At 38.7% G+C, this 23,566-nt stretch overlaps 1 protein-coding gene across 10 annotated transcripts in view; it reads left to right on the forward strand.

Moving 5' to 3' along the window:
* The first annotated feature begins 1,401 nt into the window (after positions 1-1,401).
* Positions 1,402-23,566, forward strand: part of cdh23 (cadherin-related 23) — a 186,439-nt gene continuing 164,274 nt past the window's right edge. For 8 of the 10 annotated variants that reach the window (XM_042433443.1, XM_042433447.1, XM_042433446.1 and 5 more), the window contains exons 1-4: positions 1,402-1,506; positions 2,517-2,579; positions 2,666-2,827; positions 10,723-10,784. The gene's annotated coding sequence lies outside the window, so the exon portion shown is untranslated. The remainder of the gene's footprint in view (positions 1,507-2,516; positions 2,580-2,665; positions 2,828-10,722; positions 10,785-23,566) is intronic. The other 2 variants (XM_042433444.1, XM_042433445.1) reach the window with 2 other exon arrangements.

Below are 23,566 nucleotides of genomic sequence, written 5' to 3' on the forward strand. Positions count from 1 at the left end.
AAACTTTAGAAGATACATTTGTGCATCTCCGCCTTACCATCCAGCAGCAGTATTTCAAAACTTCCTGCCAGAAAGTCAATAATTAGAGTCAGAGGTAAGCCTGTTTGAGATATGTTTCATCATTAAGGCAGCTTTGCTAACACGTGAGGTTGTCATGGCAAAGGAGGCTTTTGGATTTTGCACATTAAAGAGTGCTTTGATTTTATTCGCCTTTGGTTAAATCCTTGTCCAATATCTAAATGCTGCTCACATACTTTAGCATAACTAGAGATGCAAATTGTAGGCTAATACAAGGATGTATAATTGAAGCAACTCAGTGTTGTATAAGGTATTTCTTAGTCAGATAGTGACAGGCTGACTAAATGAATGAGTGAAATGTGACAGTTACTTTCTAGATCTGTGAAACTTTGCATTAAAATAGCACAAAGAAGTTTAGTGTACATTTGTAAAAACCCAGTCTCCACAGTCTCACACTGTGACACACCTCCATGTGTCATTGTGTGTCTGAGGGGACTGCAAGGGTCATTCTCATGGTTCATTGCTGAAGCTGTCTTTGATATATCAAGCTTTCCAGCTCAGTCCCACTGTGCAATCCCAGTCTGCCCAGTCACTGACTGTGAAACCCAGAGGCAGCTTGTTTCTCTTCCTCCCACTCCACTGGCTCCACTGACAGTTATCCTTGCTTCAACTCCTCTCTACAAAAACATTTCTCTGTACACTCTCTAGATTTACAGTACTGTGCAAAAGTTGTAGTCACTAAAAGTAATATGAGGATGTTTTCACTTGTTTTTATTTATAAGTTTATTTCATACAAGGTGCAGTAGACAGAAGAAACCTAAATGAAATCCATATTTGGTGTGACCATGCTTTGCCTTTAAAACAGCACCAAATCGTATATTTACTCTGTGGATATAGTTGTCTCAGTTGCTTCTGTGTCTTCATGTAATCCCAGACTAACTTAATGATGATGTTGAGATCAGATCTCTGTGGGGGCCATACCATCTGTTGCAGGACTCCTTGTTGTTCTTGTTAATGAAGATAGTTCTTTATGACTCTGGCTGTATGTTTGGGGTCATTGTCATGCTGCAGAATACATTTGGGACCGATCAGACATCTCCCTAATGGTATTGCATAATGGATAAGAATCTAAACATTTTAAGTGAGAAAACATTTAAAGACAACTTAGAATCAAATTAGAAATAATGGCAAATTATTTCTCCATCTGCCATTGAGAAACAGTTAGGTACCTCCAATAAGAAATATATTCTGCTATTATTATATTACCTATACAGTATGCTATCTCGTGGTTTTTATTTTAAACAAATAAATGACCATAATCCACATTGAGCTCTCATTTCTGATTAGAGTAAAAGGCACGAGAACATCTGTGGGTATAGAAGCTGTGGGCTCGCGCTGCGTTCTTCTGTTGGCAGTTACAGCCAGAGAACATCGGTGAAGCTACTGAAGACTAGCCAAATCACTGTTCGCTTTCATCTTTTCTTTCAGGTGGGTAAATGTCACCTAAGTACCTTCATATTTTATTAGTAGTATACCCTTAATAGTGAAGTAGTTTATTTAGTTTGTATTGTGCTTTATTACATTGTTTGAGGGTAACTGCATAGTGGACGCGACTGTTACTAATGCTAACGTAGCTCCTCAGTGATTGAAGCTATTGAAGTTATTTTTCTAATTTTGATCATCTAACCTGTGACAAGACATTAGCTAAGGTTGTAAGGACTATGACTGTTGCTAGTTGTTGATTTTGTTTAAATATGCAGAATTGTAATTTTATGGGTTATTGTTGTTCGGACGATTAAGCTAATCTAACTAATACATGCTAATGTTAGTTGTCACTTGTTGCCATAACAACCACACTACGTTGCAAATACAGATAAAATGCATTGTATTTAGCACAGCATGGATGATTTAGTGGGTAGTAAACCTATAGAAAAGAGTTTAATTTGCAATACATACCATTGAATCTATTGTCATTTTTGGGTTCATTTATTGTTTTCTATAAAAAAAAAAATATAACGCCTTGTCATAAGAATTGTAGATCAGAGAATGAGTTTTAATACATTTTAATATATTAGAATTAATTATTCCTGATACTGTATTATATAAGCCTATTTTATGTTTATTGGAATTTGAAATGAAATTATTTAGAGAATGTATAATTATTTTGGGATACGGTGATTTTGATACAATAATATGATTGTTTCCATATATTGTACATTATTCTAAGACAGATCAATTGGCAGTTACACCCAGAGAATATCAGTAAAGCCCCTGAAGACCAGCCAAATCACTATTTGTTTTCATTTATTCTTTCAGAATAAAACCATCCTCCCTTTTCTTAAAATGTGTTCATCCTGAGTGCAGTTTGATTCATGGGTGCAGCACTACCACACGTATATATTTTTTGGCTGACACAATCATGTTGAAATCAATACTCATACTCACACTCATTTAACACATTCTGTGTTTCTTCCCCTTTTCATCATTTGATCCCTCAGGGCCCATTTGGTGTATGATTGAACGATAACTCGAGACTTTTCTCTCTTAACACAGAAATACAGGTACTTTTTTTCATCCTACATATCATCTCTTGTGATCACAAATACTTTAATGGTCCCTCACCAATAACCTTTCATCCCATCCATAGCAGTTGCCTGAACAGGGCACAGCAGCAATGTGCACGAGCAGCTATGTGGAACGGACAGAAGACACGCCTTCAGCAGAAGAGAATGATGGGACACTGGGAGTGATATTGGAACCCCTGTGCTACTTGGCATGGTCCAGTGATGAGTCCTTCCAAAGGTGTTAGGTAACCATCACTAATAGGGGTGCACATTAACCTAGGCCAGCAATTGTCTAGGTATTCATGACTGCCAAGGGAAGCTGCCGTGGCAGTGCCAGTGTAATAGGCTGAGCTTTCTTCACCCTGCTGCCCATTTTGGCACCAGCTTCTTCCAGATGACAGCTGGGAAGTCATTAGCAAACTACCACATTGCTCAAAACACAGAAGAACCTCTCTGACTTGGTGTGTAAAGATGCAACAGCTTGATGTCAGAACGAGTTTCAGGGGACAACTCTTTGCATTTATGCAATATGAAAAATGATGAGCCATTTTTGTATGTCTAGTCTAGTCAAGTCCTGTAATCTTTAAAGAGAAAACTAATCAATTTAAAGGGGGCGCAATATATCATACAAAGGAATTGGCACAGTCCAAATAACATTTGTGAACGGATGTCTGTCTCAAAAAGCTGAAGACGTCAGAATCGGAAAGGATTATTAGTTTATACAGATATGAAAAATGTTGTCATAATATAATCTTCCTTCCAGTCAAAATACCTCATTATAATCCCCCAGATACAGTAGAGTCATGTACACCAGTATTTAGTACAAATCTTCACTATCATGGTTTGTGTGGCTACTGCCAAGTGGCAGTGTTGTTTCTGGCACAATCATTCAGTGTCATAAAAAAGAATTGCAGGCATGGGAACCAGTTCCTTCCTGGACTCTCAAATGAGCACTGTTTATCCAAAATACAAGTGTTGAGATAAACAAGCATAACACATATTACCAAAAACATCATGTTGCCAATATTTACATAAACATTACTTTCAGTTTGAGATAATACTGAAATGTAGACACATTTTACCACAATTGTTCAATTTCAAATGAGTCAGACTCATGACCGCTGTGGCCACTTAAATTTATCTTCTTGCTCTAGGGATCTATAAGGAATACCATTAATTTTGCATGGTCACTCAGAGAAGTATATACATGTAATTTAAGTTGCATAGAAGACCTTTTTCATAGCAGACATTTTGACATGTCATAGCAGCAAAAGCACAGCCCAAGGAAGCCATACCGGTGAACCATCATACCCTATAGGCTACCATGAATTTGGAAAAAATAAATGGGATTAAGTCATCATTAATGTTATTATTTGAACCTGTGCTTTTCCTGTTTTGACATGTCAAAATGTCTGTTGTGAAGGTCTGTTGCAAAAGGCCTTTTCAACAGCAGACATTTTGACATGGCATGCTGATAAACTGATAAAAAAAGAAACTAGTTTTAAAGCAAAACCCATAGGTGTAGCTAATTCATAACATTTATAATGATTGCTTTCTAATCACATTAGCAAGTCATGGCTTACTTTGTATTTTGACTCACTGGCATGGCTGGGATACCTAAATTAATCACAACCACCATTAATGTTATTAATTACTCCTTTGCTTTTTTTGTTATGACAAGTCAAAATGTCAAAATAGGTTTATTGATTGGTGACTTTCAAGAGTTATAGCAGTTATTCGGGACAGTCACACTCTCACAAGAATTTGTCAAACAACTATAATAATATATAATGGTATGTAATAATATATAATAATATTTATCAAAATGTGTTGGCAGGTTGGCGAAAAAACAAACACCTGAGTATGAAACAAAATAGTAAGCTAAGTAAGTGATACCTAGCTAGGTTACATTTATCACTTCAGCTCAGCTGCTAGCTTTGGGTACTCCAATATTCATACCAGCAGCTTGTACTTTTTAATAGGGTAAGTTGTGTGTTAACAACTGTTTTTTTTGTTGTTGTTGTTGTTTTTGTTGTTGTGTTGACGTTTTTTTAGCTATACAACATTTACGTAACCAGCATTAGTTATATTGAAGTTTTGGTGAAATTATAAAACACTGGCAGGCAACACAGGGGCATTGGTACAATTGTTATGCTAGGTTAGCTAATTTAAAACATTTAGCAGATTATGTTGCTTTTATGTGGAGATAGTTTACTACCTATGTCACTGCTAATGAAGAGGAATGAAACTTTTTTAAATACAGTGAAGAATTAGTAAGTCTATGTATCTATGTTACTAACAGGGTATCTGTTGGGTTTTTATTTATATGGATGGACCTTTTTTCACTGCAGACAGTTTGACATGTGATAGCAGGAACAGCAAAGGTGTAATTAATAATATTAATGATGGCTGCACTTCCAGAGCCCTGCTATTGTGCATGTTTGCTTGCTAGTATTTATAGTGGAATACCACCTTCATTATTGTTCAACCTATACATTTCCTGCCATGACTGGAGATTTGTGTAGGAGAAAATTAATGGTGTTGCACTTAATACTGACTGAAATTGCAACTCTCTTATCAGCAATATAGCCCTGTTTTGACCAAAAGTTCCAGGTACTTTGGAACCAGAGGAATTAATCTCAGCAACTAAATTTGGAACTTAAAAAGTCTCTGTAGTGCAGTCCTGTTTGCATTTCCACTGCATCTGAGGAACCAGGTAGATCATGCAAATTTTAGAGACAAAAATGACGGTGGCAGTTGAAACGCAGCATTCACACATGAGGAAAAAAACAACACAGATTTGTCCTTTTGTTCTGTATATTTACTGCTGCATGAGTTAGATGTAATGAGTGAATGAAAAGGAGAAATGCAGAGAAGGAAAATGAAACTGAAACTAAGAGCGTCTGTTTCAACAGTAAATCATCTGTTGACGTTAAGTCTAGTCAATTTTAATTATAGTGCCAAATCACAACAGAAGTTATCTCAGGACACTTTTCACATAGAGCAGGTCTAGACCGTACTCTTTAATTTACAAAGACTCAACATTTCCCCATGAGCAAGCAGTTGGCGACAGTGGCAAGGAAAAACACCCCTGTAACAGGAAGAAACATCAAGCAGAACTGGGCTCTAGGTGGGTGGCCATCTGCCTTGACCGGTTGGGTTGAGAGACAAATAAGGAGGGAGAGAGGGAAGAGAGACACACAGAAAAGCACAACAACAACAATGATAATCATAGAAATATAACTAATAATATTAATAGCAGACATGGGTGTCAAGCAGGACCACAGCAGCATGGGGTCCACAGCCACGATTCATGGAAGCCCGCAATCCATAACCAAGCAGTCTGCAACCATGATCCATAGAAACCTGCAAGATGAGAAAGCACAAAAACTCCAGGGGACAAGCCAAGTTAGTAACATGCATTAATGGTACATGAATGCATACAGATGGAGAGGGGGAGGAGAAGAGAGGAGCTCTCATTAGATAATGTATTTCTGAGTTGCTTAGGGCCTAGCACAATAACTTAAGTTTTGTCTGAGTTTAGCAGCAGGAAATTGCAGGTCCTCCAGATCTTTATGTCCTTAAGGCATGTTTGGAGTTTAGTTAACTGATTGGTTTCATCTGGCTTCATTGATAAATATAACTGGATGTCATTTGCATAACAATGAAAATTTATGGAGTGTTTCCTAATAATATTACCTAAAGGAAGCATATATAAGGTGAATAGTATTGGTCCAAGCACAGAACCTTGTGGAACTCCATGTCTAACTTTTGCGTGCATGGAAGCTTCATTGTTAACATGTACAAACTGAAATCGATCTGATAAATAGGACTTAAACCAGCTTAATGCAGTTCCTATAATGCCAATTAAATGTTCCAGTCTCTGTAATAGGACGTGATTGTCAATGGTTTCAATGCAGCACTAAGATCAAACAAGACAAGTGCAGACTTAAGTCCTTTGTCCAATGCAATTAGGCGGTCATTTGTAACTTTCGCCAGTGCTGTGTCTGTGTTACAGTGCGCTCTAAATCCTGACTGAAAATCCTCAAATATACTATTGATATGTAGAAAGTTATACAACTGATTGGAGACTGCTTTCTCGATGATCTTAAAAATCTGATAGTTAGAACTTTATCATCAAAGAAACTCATGAAGTTGTTACTACTGAGAGCTATAGGAGTACATGGATCAATAGAGTTATGACTCTTTGTCAGCCTGGCCAAAGTGCTGAAAAGGAACCTAGGGCTGTTTTTATTCTCCTCTATTAATGATGAGTAATAGGTTGCTCTGGCATTACAGAGAGCCTTCATGTATGTTTTAAGACTATCTTGCCAGACTAAGCGAGATTCTTTTGCTTTAATATGCAGGTTTGAGAGTTATACCATGGAGCTAACCTCTTTTTTTTTTACTATCTTCTTTTTTAAAGAGTTGAGTGTCATTCGCAGTGACCCTGTGGCACCATGAACAAGATGATCAATTTGGGAGGGACTAAAGTTAGCATAAGAGTCCTCTGTTGTATTGAGACAAGGCATTGAATTCAATGCTGATGGAATTGCTTCCTTAAATTTAGCTACAGCACTATCAAATAGACATCTAGAGAAGACATTTTTGCCTAATGGCATGTAGTCCAGTAATAGGAATTCAGAAGTTATTAAGTAATGGTCTGATAAAATACGATTTTGTGGAAAGACTATTAAATGTTCAATTTCGATGCCATATGTCAGAACATGGTCGAGGGTGTGGTTAAGACAGTGAGTTGGTTTATTTACTCTCTGAGAGAAGCCAATTGAGTAATAATGAGACAAAGGCAGTGCCAAGGTTATCATTATCAACATCCACATGAATATTCAGGTCACCCACTATAATTACTTTATCTGTACTAAGGACTAAGTTTGATAAAAATCCTGAGAATTCAGATAAAGATAAAGTTCAGATACACTATAACAAATTGAATTGGCTGTGATGTTTTCCAGGTTCGGTATGAAAGTGTTCTCAAGGAACATAAGTATTAATGTGAATGGGGGGGAGTGGATTCATTTTCAATTTCAATTCAAAGCGGCTTTATTAGCATGAGAAACAGATGTTTACATTGCCAAAGCAGGTGTGAACAACCAAAAAATGTATATAAACAGAACACTTGTGATTTTGTTGTTAGAAATATACAGTATACATAGAAATAAGTAAAAAATAAAATAAAAATAGAAAAATGTAGACTTGCAGTTAAAAAATATAAATACAAACAACGGAGAACTATATAAACACTGCAACATTTTTTTTAAATTAATGTATTTAAAGATATTTCTTCTGTATGTATGTAAAGTAAGTATGTCTATGTACATAAACAGTGTAAATCGTCGGTGCAGGAGTACACAGGTGATTGACAATCTTCATGGTGGTTGTATTACATTGGACGCCCTTTTCCAGTCACAACAGCTCACAAATCTTGCTGCCGTGTTTGCACATCGCTGTATTTCGCCCAGCAGATATGGAAGTTTTTTATTAGCCATGTTTTCAAAATCTTTTTGGGTAGTTGCAATCTGTGGGTAGTATATGTCTCTGATGTCTTAGTATAGTTGGCAGGTGGTTAAAAAGTGCAGCTCAGTTTCCACCTCCTGCTGTGTGCAGTGGATGTCTTCTCTGGGAAGCCAGAGGCCTGTACTACGAAGCAGGATTTGGGGTTAGCAAGGTAACTTCAGGTTTAACTCTGGGTTATCAGGGTTACGATGGTGGTTCACTTCTTACCAGGATACATCACCATGGTAACTTATACTCAACAGCCAACCTGCTCTGGAGCAGCTTAACTTCAGAGGATTGGATCACAACCTGTCAACAGCCTGACCACTTACCAATCAGATCACTGGAAAAAAGAGTAATCATTCCTACAGGATCCCGACATGCACAAAAGTCCTGAGTTTATAATACAGTGACAAGTAAAAAAGAACAAAATGTATTTTATAGGTCAGTAGAAACATTTTATTGTTCCAGGCTTTCTTTTTCCACTCTGGAAAACAAAGCTTCTAACAAACAGAGAGATCGTTTACAACACTTTAACACATAATGATGATTTTAGCTGTATTTTAATTGTGCAAAGTTGATTTTATCCCTGGAGTGATAGCTGACAGTGTGGATGATTTTACACTCTGATCCCATCACTGCAGCTCAGAATAACATGAGACAACTGTGTGATGATAACTAGAAATAAAAACAAAAGTCTGTGTTATCTAATCTTATTAGAAAAATAATCCACACACTGTTAATTGGCTCCCATGATTATAAATGCAACATTTGGGTCAGATAGACCTCATCAGTCATTCTACTACTACTACTTCTCCACTCTTTGCTTTGGCAGTAGAAACAGTCTGGCGTTACTTGTAAGTTTCTTTTCATCAGCCAACTTAATAGCAAAAAATACTCACTCTATTCTTAAGTCATATAGAATAATTCCTACATGTATTTTAAGCCATAGCCTATTTTTAATATGTGGAAATTATTTCTAGTGTTTCTACATCTTATTCTGTTGTATGATTACAGGCTTGTTTTCATTTGGTTGAATATGACTTTTTACTGTTCCTAAAACAGAAGTTTCCTGCAGGTAATTTGTATCATTGGTTCATCTCATATCATATGTAGTATGTCACTCACGGTTCTGATGATGTCGTTTGTAATTAACAACCCCGCCTCTTTCACATGAACGTGCTCGTAGCTGGAAAACCCAGACTTGACGGAACTGGTTGATAGCCAGCTTTATAGTACTGATTATCTGGACGGCCAATGTTCAATGCTTGAAACCAGCTAACGAAAAGATATCCTGGGTACGTTGAACTTGCTGCGTAGTACAGACCACACGTCTACCTGTGGCGGCCTCTCTCCACAGTGGGACTGTGCTCACTGAGTCTGTACATGGTGAAGTTTTTTGTTGATTCTTTCCAATGTGTCAAATACTTTTCTTTTTCTTTCTTCTAATTTTTTTTTTGCAATCTGGGAGTCCCAGAACCAGCTGGCAGAGAGGGCTTCACTGTAGGGTCTCTCTGTATGTGAGGGCTTTGTTATGGAGTGTGTTAGGGTCACTTTCTTTAGGTGATTATAATATTTAAATTGTTTCTTTTGAGTTTTTATAATCAGTAGGTATTGTCCTAATTCTGCTCTGCATGCATTATTTGGAGTTTTCTGTTGGACATTTTGTAAAATCTTGGCTGGCAAGTGGAGCCCAGACCTTGCAACCATAAAGGGAAATAGTTTCTATAACGGAGTCCAATATTTTAAGTCAGATTTGAATTGGGATGTCCAATTTGATGTTCCTTATGACGGTGTAAAAAGCCCTTCTTGCCTTGTCTCTCAGTTCGTTCACAGCTTTGGTGAAGTTACCTGTGGTGCTGATGTTTAGGCTGAGGAGCAATGGTATCTAGAAAGAATTTATATTTGTGGTTTTGGAGGCTGGATCTTTTTTGGAATATCATATTCATCATTTTTGTCTGGGTTAGATTCACTGTCAATGCCCCCAGGACTAGGAGAACTGGTGCAGAAGATCAAGGTGCTGTTGTAGCCCTTCTTTGGTTGGAGACAGGAGCATCAGTTCATTGATGTATATGTTGAAGAGGGTGCCCCCTCCCCCCACCCCCCCACCCACCCCCAGTGGGGACCCTCCTCCACCTGCATTTCCACCTCCAGTGGAAGAGGAATTCTTCAAAAAGTCCCTGGGGAAAGTTCCTGCAGTCAAAATGCGGCTTATTAAATTATGAGGTCCATAAGTTATTCAAACATGTGTGGAAAGCACTAGGACCTACAGACAGAAAGTTATGAAATCAAATCCTGTTTACCACTGCTGTATACTTAATGCCTTTGTGACCCCTTTCTAAAACAAAATATCTTCATTTGAGAAGCACCTCAGTGTGTAACACTCCTAAACTGCAGTTGAGCAAAATATCCACCAGAGAGCAGCAAAATATCACTTTGAATCATCATCAAAGGAGGCTGGTAAGAAGGCCCAGGAAAGGTTTACTTGACAATCAATTTGAGATCACTAAAAGTTACCAAATTTTCTGACAATAGCGAACTTGAAGAACAAAGTGTAACAAAGTAGTACAGAGACTTTCTGAAAACCAGGTCTGTAGCCATGACACATTTTTGTTTGTGCTTTTAGGCTTTTAGCTGCACAACCTGCATCCTTGAAGAAAAAAAGTCCCCCGAGGAGCAGCAGTCATTGTAAGTAAGATTTCTTTTTTTTTAGCCTGTTAACAAAAGGAAATTGAAGACTGTCATATTGTAGTTGTCCAAACTGGCTTGCATTTGACAACATGTCTACTCCCATGTTCTACTACAGAGGTGCATTCCTTGATGTCTGAAATTTGTTTCTTACAAGAAGTGAGGCATCTGGTCCTCAGCAAACTGAGCAGCCTGCACAACCAAAAGAAAGTCTTCTATAACAAACTTTCTAGTTAACCTAGACCTAGTTAAAACAATAAAAATGCTTGGGGCCTGTCTTTTAAATTCAAATACAAATAAGCTTTACTGGCATGACAGATCAGAAACCTATATTGCCAAAGCAGTACAGAAAATTCTAAACATTGACAGGTGATTAGTAATAAATATACAATAATATTCAAATATCAACAATAATATTAAATACAGTATAATAAAAGTCATTTTTTTACAGATGTAATCACATAGAAACATGTACTACAGAGCTTATTTCTCTCAGAGTATGACAAGATTTAACATATTTTTCAGCTATTACTGCACATTGACTTTTCTCACCACATAGATAGGGCAGTTTCTGAGGGTCGGGGAGATGGATAAACTCAGGGCATTTATTATTTATTCTAGCTCTCTACAGTACAGCAGTGTAAATAACCAGACAATAAAATCTGAAGATTTATAACCTAAAATGTCAACTTACACTTGTTGGAAGGGTTAATGTACCTGTTGCAGCATCTGAATTGTGGGATACACTTCATACTGGAGGGAAGTGATTTATACTCTTGCTAGGTGGGAGAAAAATGAAGGAACAAGCAAGGATATCACTGCCCTTGCTTTATATAAATCAGAACCAAATTTCACTTGGATGGCAGCCATCCAGGCATAACTGTATTTGATGAAGTCGGAGGAATATATTTAGTTGTAGGGTTGCAGGAGCAAGCATATTGTACTTCACACCATTGTGTTCCTAAAGTTCATGAGAGGAGGAGGTGCATTTCTGCCAGCTGCCACAGGAAGACACATTTTTGATATGTACTGTATGTGTTAATGAAAACAGAGGACAGGCGATATCAGGAGGACAAAAAAGGAATCCAATCAGCTTTGCCATGCTGCAAAAAGTGAGTTCACTGAAGAAGAAACAGTTTGCTTAGTATCTTAGTGGTATTTTTTAAAAAGCCAGGGGGTCCACACCATTCAGGTGTCCTCTTCTACTTCTGCATCTTCAGGAAATATAAGATTCAGATGAATGCTCTTAGTGCATGCACACACAACCACTTATCATATGGAGATGTGTAATAAAATATACACATATTAATGGATCACCATTGCGTTTGTTAAATTTTTTTGTTTTTAAAATTTTACTCAATTAAGTGCTTAGTCAGCTGAATAATAATCACACTGATAGTGTGGTGTGCTGACATGACATCACAAAATCTGATATTACCAAAGCTATGCATTGCAGTCACAAAAACCTCAGCTGAGGGCCGGCTGGAGCACCTGTTCTTTGTTTGTACTTTCTTGACTGTAGTGGTGTTCATCACCTTCTCCACTATAGTAACAACTTGTTGTCTCTATCCTCTCAGTTTGTCAGTTTGTCAGTTTCATTTATGTTTAATTAAGTGTCTATATTATCCAGCATGTTGAAATGATAAACGATGTACTTAGAAGTTAAATTCATGTAAATTAGAGTAGACAGTAATTTCCCTAAATGTGATATGAAAAAGTTGTCTGAGATGGATGTTGTAGTCTTTGCTTGGCTTTTGTCTGTAATTCTTGTTTAATACACTGGGTGGGGCTATCATACTGGCAAATGCTCATCAGATCCACGACCTCTGTGGTTAAATAATGGATTTCAAATTTAATCTGTGCAATATATTAGCTCATAAGCTTATTTTGGAGGCTCATAAATAGATTTCTCTAATCTCAGTGAATTCAACCCTATTCCGTGAAGCTTGCAAATGATTTGTCAACACATCTAAGGGTAATTATTTTACGTTCTTTACTTATATAAATGTACTAGGGCCATGCCTTATGTAGTGTTCTATCTAAAAAGGCATTAATTAATTCAATCCTCTTCAAATGAAAATTATGGAGATAATTTTAGATTGCATGCATGAAGAGAGTTGTGTGTGTTTGGGGTTTATTTTAACTGGAAAAAAAACAGAATCAGAAGGCTTACCTGTGGGGCTGCACCTGCAAGTGCTGGAACTGCTGGAGTGTAACCCTGGTTTAAGGGGAGTGGGTACATAATACGGGACAATATGTAGGAGCTCCACACAAGTGAAGGTTTTCGTTGTACTTGGTGGGTTTTGCAGTGGTAACTCTGAACATTGGGAAGTGAAATTTGTAATGACCAGGGCGTTGGTGGTGATAGAGTAAAACCAAAGGGAGAGATACTGTAGAGAGAGAGGGGAAAAGGGAGGGAGGGAGAGAGAGGGGGTAGCAGATACTTGGTAACGCATCACAGCAGGACAGGCAATCGAATCTAAAGGCGCCCAGCCAGCGACGGACACGGACGAGGAAGGTAGGACAATATGATAATGATATGATCATCCTGCTATGAGTTGATAGACACGGAGGAGTGTTAGAGGGGTGACTGCGGCAGAGAATATGTTTTCACATAAAAGATTTTTTTTTTCTATTATGTAGTGTAACATTTCCTACCCATAATAGTTATGCGTAATTCACGACTTTTACGCGCGCTAATAGTTCTTTTAGTTTGGCGTATGGTTATGTTTTGTCTTTTTAATTTGCGCCGCATAGCAGAGTTTAAGAAATAGTTAATTGATCATTCAAAATAATGTTCTGATGAGTCAAATATCAGTAAAATGGGAGGACCGGTTAGATCACGGGCAATATTAAAGCGATCACTTTATTCAAGTTATGTTATTTTTTGTAGTGGTCCACTCCAACTGTTGCTACTGTTTCATCACATGTTATTTTAGTAATTAAGCAGTCAGTAAATGTGAGGTAGTGTGCATGCATGCGCAGAGGTGTCAGGTGTACAGTGTTATCTCAGGTAGCCCTGGCGACTCCAGAGGTGCCTGCTGGGAAGCGCCTCGGTGACCACTTATTTATTCATGTGTCACTTGAACGCGGCAGCGACGCAACGCAGTGTTATTTCGTAGAAATTAATTTTACCTGAGTGCTCATACTTCTCAGCCAGTAACTCATTTTTTTTCCTAGCTGAAGGCAGATGCACTGCTTTTGGACACTGCTGCCTGACTCTGCAAAAGGCTTCAAAGTTTATCAGAACTTTTACATGAGCATTAAAATATAATAAGTCTGTAATTAGAAAAATCTGAAAATGCTGTGGGACACTATGACTTTTTTATATGTTCACCAGTAATGCAATATATGACACCAGACCAGTGGAGAGCAGCAACCGCCTATGAGGTAGCAAATGAATATTCATGACAATTAGAGCTGAAGACAGAAGGATTTATATATATATATTTATATGTGTGTGTGTGTGTGTGTGTGTTCCTTGCAGTTATTTTTGGTCTTGAGGAAGATCCAGTTGAAATTGAAATGACTTCATAGGTAATAGAGAAAAGGCTCAGTAATTGTTCTGTCTCCAGTCTGTCACAGTGTGCCCAATGATGTGCTTCAGCCCTTTTATATAATAACACTGGATATTAACGAAAACTGTAGATTGGGTTATAATTTTCTTTTAGTTTACTTGGGTCCCTGGCTCGGATGAGTTATACAGAATAAATTCATTTGACACAAAAGGGGTGATCAGGCTTGTTCTGTCTCCGAGGAAATGCTGTCACTGTTCCTGTTGAAAGATGTTGCATGGAAATTGGTCAGTGAGCCTATGTTGCAGGTTGACTGTCATCCTCACTGTGGTCCACCTGATGTGCTGCTATTGTCACCCCTGCTATGACGCTAAAGTACACCATAAAATGCACATATGCTGCACAAGTCTTTAAAACGATTGTTAGTATACCATCTCACGTTCAAAGAATCAGATATTTTACATTAGCTTATGTATGTGATAAGCTGGAGAGAAACTGCTGCCATTTTTCATGTGTGATGTGGGGAAAGCATGCCTCTGACAGTTGCCCTCTCTGAGTGTCTGTGACTGTTGAATTCATTCAGAATATGAGGAGGAAGAAAAAAAAAACTGAAACGGAGAGACCATATCTGACAGACACCTTGACTGACAGGCTTGAATGAAACCCAAAATGAGGGATAGAGGAATGAATTACAGATACAGTGACTCTACTGGACTATCCTATAAGGTCTCAGGCAGGGAGCAGAGCAAGGTTTGAGGACAAGAAAGGATGTAAGTATTGTAAAATTGGAATAGGGGTAAAACCGTGGACGAGGAAAGGGAGAGAAGGCAATGTGGGGTGTGAAAAAGTGAAATATTGAAATGAAGTATCTCATTTTGGCCCATGGTGTTGGCATAATTCTTGTAACCGTGCCATTCTGTGGAAATTGTAATGTGACTGGATCCACTGGGAAAGGCTTGGCATTGGTTGCAAGGTGTGAAAGCATCTGAATAGTCTACATGCAGTACCTGCTTTTGAGTAACTATTAGATCCAGGCTCATGAATGTAATTTTTTCTACTTATTTATTTATTTGTGTTGTTTATTTATTTATAGGCTTACTTACATATACTCAGGATATCAGTTTGCTTTGGCACCGTTTTCAGCATTGAGTTCATAGGGTTGATTTTTATTCGGTGTTACATTTTTGGCAGAAAGATTTGAATCTATTTGACAGCTTCTGATGCAGACCTTAAATGTTAGTTTTAAGTTTTTCTGCCTCTTCCCAGCTGCTTTTAGTGTCCACACAACATTCCTGATACTTGCAATTATGATGATTGTACACTTCCCACTTTTCCTTCTTCTACACCAACCTCTCTCCTGGTCCAGTTGTGTGTGGTCATTAAATCAGCCGAGCCAGTCGTGCAGAACTGAAGAAAACAGGTTGGAGAGGAGGGGAGGGCTGAGAAGATGATTTTGCTCAGCCAGTTGTATTACAGGTGAACCATCAATTCCTGCATGCTGCTGTCCTTATGGATGTGAAGCCATGCTTTTCTGAATTTGTTATGGTGGGCAAAAGGCTCACAGTGCATCCAATCAATGACAATGTCTTTTTAGAGAAGATGTTGGCTTAAATAGTTGGTTGTAAACAAACCATCCGAAATAATCCTGTTGTAGTCTATTGCTACTAATCCCTGTATCCCTGTATTGATTTATTATTGTGTAAGTGTGAAACTGTAATGAAGGAATTTGGAAATAGAAATTTCCTGAAGGAAAAGATGGAGGCTTTTCATTTCTCACAGTTTAAACATCGGGGATTCATATCTAAGCCGGTAGCATTTACTACATCGAATCATATTCTCCAATGGAAATAAACCATGCCATGTAAAACAAACAAAACAGCAATTTAATGGCAGCTTTGTTGTGTGACGAATCCTTGTTGATATTTACGCATGGAATGCTGCCCTGAAACAGCACGGTGACACAGGACAGGAGGAGAGACAATGAGGGTGAAGTGAGACGGGAGACAGGGCTGAATGAGGAGAGAGGTGAAGTGTTGAGATGCAAAGGTCATCTCTGCTGCAGAGGAGCTACTAAATGGTGTGTTTTGATCTTTCAACCGGGATAGAAAGCGTCAGCTGTTGCAGGGGTGGAATGACTGCGCCCTAACAAAGAGAAAGACAAAAGGAGATGAATGAGTCTCCACAGGCTATCGGCTGCCCTCTGACACAGCTGTCTGTGTTTATGTTGTCTGATATACACACAGGCCTCTGCTACGACAGCTTTGCCAAGCTCATTGCAGTGGATAATGGTCAAGTGAAAAGAGAGCCTGGCTAAGAAACAGGCATTTTAGACTGACATCAGAATTTGGAAGGCAATCAATTCACATTATAGAGGCTTTGATTTTTTTTTACTGGCATAATGTTTGAGTGAGGAGGAAAGAAAAATCACAGGTTATTGGAGAGTTTAGGCAAATATACATTGAAATGAATAGTGTGCTGCTGCCATGATTACAGTACAGTGAAGCTGAAAACATTGTGATTCAGAAAAATAAAAGTAAAGCATTAGATAAGAGGAGAATGACAGTTTATTGATCTGTGCTGTTCTTATCAGTAAATGGATGAGGGGAAAAGTTATCCAGTGTGTCATTATATTCTCTCTATAATTTTTCCACAAAAATGCGAAAGTCCTAAAATCAGAGAGCTAAAATTGTTTTGTCAGTGAGTCTGCACTCTGGCAAAAGGCGATGGCTGCAGCAGACATGGTTGCTTGCTTCCTACACACCGTTATGTAGGATGTTCTTTAGTTTTTAAATCTCAGATGTGATGAGACAATTGGCTCCACCATATTTATGGTTTGTTTGTGTACACCATTTTATATTTAGTTTTCATTTTAAGGAACATAGCCATATAGTAATCTGCTCTCTCTGTTCTCTAAGCAAAAATTCATTTGAATTAAAACACAGTCTGTCGGAAAATTTCTCATCACACTTCACTATTATGTCGAATTCTGGTGAAATGGATCCATAAAAAACAGTACTTGCTCAGTCAGAATGTCATCTTGAATTGAGCAGGGCTAAAAGCCTCCACAACTCCAAGGTGAATTGACAAACACAATGTAGTTTAGTGTTATCTGCACATGTATGACAATATATAACATGTATGAGACATTCATGGATAGAAATGCATGGTTCACGTTCATGGTGCATGTGGAGCCAGGCAGGGTTGAACAATAATTGAGTGTAATCACTGATTGTCTCTCTATATAATTGTCTGGTCTCAAATTGAAATTTTCGCACAGACGGCTGTCACAAAATGAGATGTTAAATACTTGGGAAAAGGTTGTTTTTTTAACATTTGATTTTTGTAAAACACTGCAGTCACTTGAGTCAATGTCATGAACATGAACTTAAATTTTAATTATACGACTGTGTACCTCAGTTAATATTGTCACCTATTGATACTATGTTGTGAGTACAAAAGCTTTAATCTTGCTCATATTGCTCTTTGGGTGTAGATGGCACTCTGGGAGATAAAGTGAATATCAGTTGATCTGGATCAGACTTGGTTATGAGGTATTTCTAAGACTTTTTTTCACATCATCATAGTATTGAGTGTCTGAATAGGCCTTAGGATAGGACATTTGATTAACTTGCTCTCTTGCTTTCATCATGTTACCTTAGCAATATGCACAGACACTGGAATAGAGTACAGTAATTGACTCTACCAGATGGCGTCTTATCAACACTTTACCTTCATCAGTACATAAATTTGTTATTTTTAATAAGTTTTTCCTATTTCTATTTCTATTCCTATTTCAAACATACTGTAGCTCTCCAGCATTTACTGGACAAATGCAGTTCACTCTCTCAACCAGCTGAGTGTCAGTGTGTGGCACAAAAGGAGGCCTCTCACTTGCTATTCATTCCAAGTGAACACTAATCAAGCCCCATCCTGTCCCTCAGGCCGTACATCACTTACACACACATACGCATCATGGTGGTGTTGGTCAACACAGGACAAGGTGTGTATGAGTCGTGCCGGCTAAAGCATTTTGTGACACGGTGCTGTAATGTGACGCCTCGCAGCACTCCCATTCTGTTCCTAATAATTACTGTCTCCCCAGGTCCTGTGTAAGCTGCCCTCTCTCTCTCCCACAGCGTTTTGCGGAGCTTTACTGTCGGTCCATACAGGATCAAAGACGTTGCAGGCAGCATCTCTAGTAAAGGAACAGAGTTTGGCTTGGCATGTGTCCTATAGTCCCCTGTCTTCTGTTTGCTTGGCAGGGAGTTACTGATCTTTTATTGAGAGGAGGCTTCAGTCCAGCTACATTCTGAAGAAGCCAATCAGCAGGGGCATGCTTCAGTTCTGCTGAGATGGAAGCTGTATATGTCATGTTTTCCAATTCATTAATATCTGATTCATTTAGTGATTTGGGGTATATTATTTAAAAAATATAATATTGTGTAAAAGGTGGAGGATGATTCATATGGGTCTTAGAAAATTGAGGAATGGTCACTGATGTGGAAGTAAACCACCACTGGTGCTTCTTTCTAGGAGAGCATATCTATACTGTATGCTGTGCTGTGTACCATGCAGCTTTCTGTCTGAAAAGGTTGGTCCAAAATAAAATCCAGTGCTGCCCACTGTGGTTGCTGGACGTGTGTGTTGTTGTCCAGTAAATATTGTTTGCTCGTCTTGAATTTTTGTTCTCAAGACCATGGCTACTAATTTGCAAAGAAAGTGGAACATCAGCACCAGCGATTTCATATATAACCTGATCAAAGTGAACAGTTTACTCAGCATCTGTGCGCCATGCCAGTTTGATTATCATTTATACTTGCACTACATGCTCTGCAGTCCAAATGCCATCCCGTTCACATTGCACTCTTGTCATGTAAGTGAGGTTTGCTGAGTCAGGCTTTCAGAGATTCACGTCATGTTGGAGATGAGGAGATCAGGAGGGCGGGAAGGAAGACATTACTCAGCTCATCAGAGCAGCACTGTCCCTCCCTCCTCCTTGACAAAGCCAAATGTCTGCTAATCTGTCTGTGATCACTGTGCTAATGAGTGATGGCTTTTTCATGAGGACAGAGGGCGGACAGAAATCTGCCATTGATCTGCTGTGATAATCCAGATTTGGCTGCCGGCTGAGGCCCGCCAACCCCACTGAGAAGGGTGCCTCTGAGGTTAAGGCAAGTCAGACACTATTGCCATGTAATCAATAATATTAAGTGCGGTAAGCCTGGGGATACAGCCATGTGGGCAGGCAGACCTCTCTAGAGAGAGCACAGCAGGTCCAGATATTACTCTTCACTTTACACTGCCTTAATCACACATTACAGTCAGATAAGCTATAGGACCACAACTCATTAAATAGACCTGGATCTCAGCCACTTTAAGCCTTGCCCAGTGGGAGCTGTATGTGTTCCTAATAGTCATTCCGGAGGTCTTAAAATAGGCTGCCTTTAAATCTGGATTCAGGGCAGGATCTTGAGCATGTTGGCAAGTATTACAGGTGTAAACATTGGACTTGATTTAATGGACTCAAAATAGATTAAAATGCCTGCTGCATAAATGTGAGAAACTGATGATTCATTGATTAATAGTCACAGATGACTAATAACTGATGTAACAAAAACACAAAACCTGGAGTGCAGTCAATGGCTATCCTACCCTTTCATACAAATAGATAAGATATACTTTTTGTTATTCTTTGGGTATGGAGAAATAGGCGTCTTGGACCCACACTTAACATGACAAGACAACAAATACATAGCCCACTGAAGACATGTATTTGTTTTGCTGACATTTTACATCAGGACACAGGAGACATAATTATCTCCCAAAGCTAAGCACAAAGATGAAAACATTTTGCAATGACTTCAGCATACATATATAATTGGATAAGCCAAGTTGTGTGGTAAATCAAAACAGGAAGAGACAAGAGCCGATGTGGATAAAACCAAGAATAGAAAATAGGAGGAGAGAGATGACTAAAAAGAGTGAAAAACAAAGGAATACAGACAGAAAAAGACAAGCTAGGGGAGAGCGACAGACTGGTACGAGAAGTTGTTTGAGTTGAAGGGGGTAAGCTGAAGATGAGCAGTGACTCTGACAGAGTGAAGGAGGGGGTGAAGAAAGTGAGGAATTGATAGATAGTGACAGTATAGTCAGTGGAGTGGGACAGTGCCGCAGTGGGGACCAGCTTGCACGGAGGATCAGCCTGCTGCTTAGCCCTGTCCTACACAGTTTAATTGCCCCATGCATAACTGACTGACTGGAACATCTCAGGCTGTTCTAATGGTACTCCGTGCTTTTACACTAATTACTAACTTACCTCCACCTCTGCTTTCATTTGATTCATCTGCTATCTGCTTGATGACATTCTTAAAAGTACAATCTGTGATCTAAATCTCTAGCATGTCACCCCACTACCAAAATTCATTTCAGAATTGATTGACAAGTCTTTTCATTTATGGACTAACACTAGACAAAAGATAAGTTTGGTAATCAGTTAAACAGGTGTACCTGTCATCATTACTTGAGCAACAGACAAAATAGTATTCAGTATGTCTTCAGTTATATATTTGACTCTATCTAGGATTTATGTGGTTAAAAATGAAAAACTTGAATAGTCTGACAAATTTGCTGCAATTGTATTATGGTTCATACACATTTATTTATTTATTCTTAAAGAATTGGTTTTAATTTTTGAGTATGGAGTTTGGACCACACCCAGTGTTTCTCAGGTGCTAGGCAGAGTTTTGATTGCTACCCCCCACCTTCCCACTCTCCTTCCTTGTTATCTTGAAGTGATTGCAATGTGACATATGCCCCATAAACTGTACTTTGTAAACACAATAGTCTAAGTCAAACATGTAAAAGCAAAAGGAAACTAATTACTGCCCTGTTTTCAATCATGTTATTTCAAGTGGTACTGAAACATGACAATAGTGGCATAAACAATATGGTTTACTGAAGAGAAACACAGCAGACTGGCATACCAGGCATTTAGAGGGTCAGTTTACCAAAGTTACAAAGACAGTACTTTTCACCACTTATCCTTTAGGGTATCTTGCCATTCAGATATTTTCAGTGACCAAGACAATGGAGTTTGCGATGAATTTTGTTTGTTGTGCTCAAAATGTTGAGAAATGGTATTGCAGTGACTATTTGCTACTCTTAAACAGCCACTGAGGGGCTGCTGTTGTGAGTAGCGACGAAATAAATATCCAGATTTGTAGATGGTCAAAGTTCAGATTTATTTTACACTTGGTTACAGCTCACCAGTGCCGTTCAGGATAGCCAATAAAGTATGAGCACAAAATAATCAAACAAAATAAAGTCTGTGGCACTGCCTCTCACACAAACCAGCAACACCCGAAACTGATCAACCTCGACCTTCCTAAATACAACTCTCAATGTACCAAAACCAAGGAAGCACCGTCTGGTGGTAAACAACACAAACACAATGGCTCCTACAGGCATTTTAGATAACCCAATAGCAAAGTCTTGTTTTCTGTAGATAATCCACACATCTGCTGTGGACCATGTTCACTACTGTACCTTTTAACCTTCCGTACATGATAGTTTCTAATAAAAACTGTTGACATCAAGCCATGTACTGTCTTCGTGGAAAGATATGTCACTGTTTGAGTTTTTCAAACTTCAGATTTTGGTGTGTTGTCACCACAAATTAAATTAAATCCATCTCAACTGGGGTGGTGGCAGAGTACTCTGCAGCTGTTATCTCAAAACCTGTGCAAAACAAAATTTATCTGCATGGCAAAATTACCCAGGGGTGAAGTTGGAAAATGACTGTTTGTAATTTGGGTGAACTGACCCTTAAAGTTAGGTCAACACTTTCCCTGCACAAAACGACTGGTCATCTGCTTTAAGATTACATTTGTGATTTGCAAGTGTGCAAAATGACAAAGACAGATTGAAAGAAAGACAAGAAACAATAAATTCACTTGAACTTAAATTATATCTGCTCAGTACAGTTGCTTTATGCTGTGTACAAATGATAAAAATGCATGAGGTATTATTAACACTAATACCTCACATTTATAATTTGCTCAGAGCAGGGTCCCAAGCAATGGCCTACTTTGCTTATGCCTCAGGAATTTTATGAAAGGAGACTAGAGTAGACCAGGTTATACATACAAGCAGTAAAATAGATAGGTACAGCAGGTCACTGTGACCACCTGGTGCTCTAGTTATAGTACAGTGCATCTGTAACTTTGTGGGGGAGCTTTCCTAGTGAGAATGTTTAACATTGAATCCTCCTGCATCCTGGTGAGAGCAGAGAGCCGGATGCTGCTGCAGGAAGGCTGCTGCTTGTATTTTCCATGGCATCCACAGCGCTCTCCAACCCAATGAGTCTGTCTCAACCAGTATCCATCACTCATATTCACCCGTTCGTCCTCTCAAAATGTCCTTTAGCATTTGAATGAATAGTGAAGACACTGGATAAGGTTCGTGGGGGGGGTAGTGGAGAGAACGAGAGATCAATTGGCTGTATGGCAGGGGGGTGCATTCAAACAAAGTGAAGACCATGCATAAATCAACCACCTTCCTACATTATATACTAGAACAGGGAAATAACAATGGTGTAGTATAACAGATTTTTGGTACCACTATCAATTTTAAGGCATCAGATGGATGTCTGAAAATGATGGATTTCTCAAATTTTCTATTAGTTTGTGGGCATTTCTGTTTCTACTAAGAAAATCAACAGAGCATAGTCTGATTCTATTAGAAAAGCAGATGTACATCATGTAGAAATATTACAAAGAAAACAACTGTTTCAGTGAAATGTATGTTCATTCAGCAAACGGTTTTTCAGGACAGAAAAGAGACTAAAAGAGCTTGTCTGCTCTGTGTGCAATTTTTTTATTTTTAGGGTTGAGAGCCAGGAATGTACTTTATTGATTGTCTTCATCCAGACTGATCAACCCTAACCCAAGCTGGCTGTGTTGTAGTTACAGGATTTAATAAACTGTGTATGTCAGTATGTTTTGGTGTGGCTGTGGCTCAGGAGGTAGAGCGGGTCGTCCACTAATCGGAAGATCGACAGTTCGATCTCCAACTCCTCCAGCTGAAGTGTCCTTGGCCAAGATACTGAACCCCAAATTGCTCCTGAAGGCTGTGCCTGTGTGTGTGTGTGTGTGTGTGTGAATGATTAGAAACTCCTGATGAGCAGGCCTTGCATGGCAACCTCTGCCATCAATGTGTGTGTGAATGTTGGCATGTAGTGTAAAGCATTTTGAGTGGTTGGAAGACTAG

Source organism: Thunnus maccoyii, chromosome 14 (genome assembly GCF_910596095.1).
Source record: "Thunnus maccoyii chromosome 14, fThuMac1.1, whole genome shotgun sequence".
NCBI classification, from domain to species: domain Eukaryota; kingdom Metazoa; phylum Chordata; class Actinopteri; order Scombriformes; family Scombridae; genus Thunnus; species Thunnus maccoyii.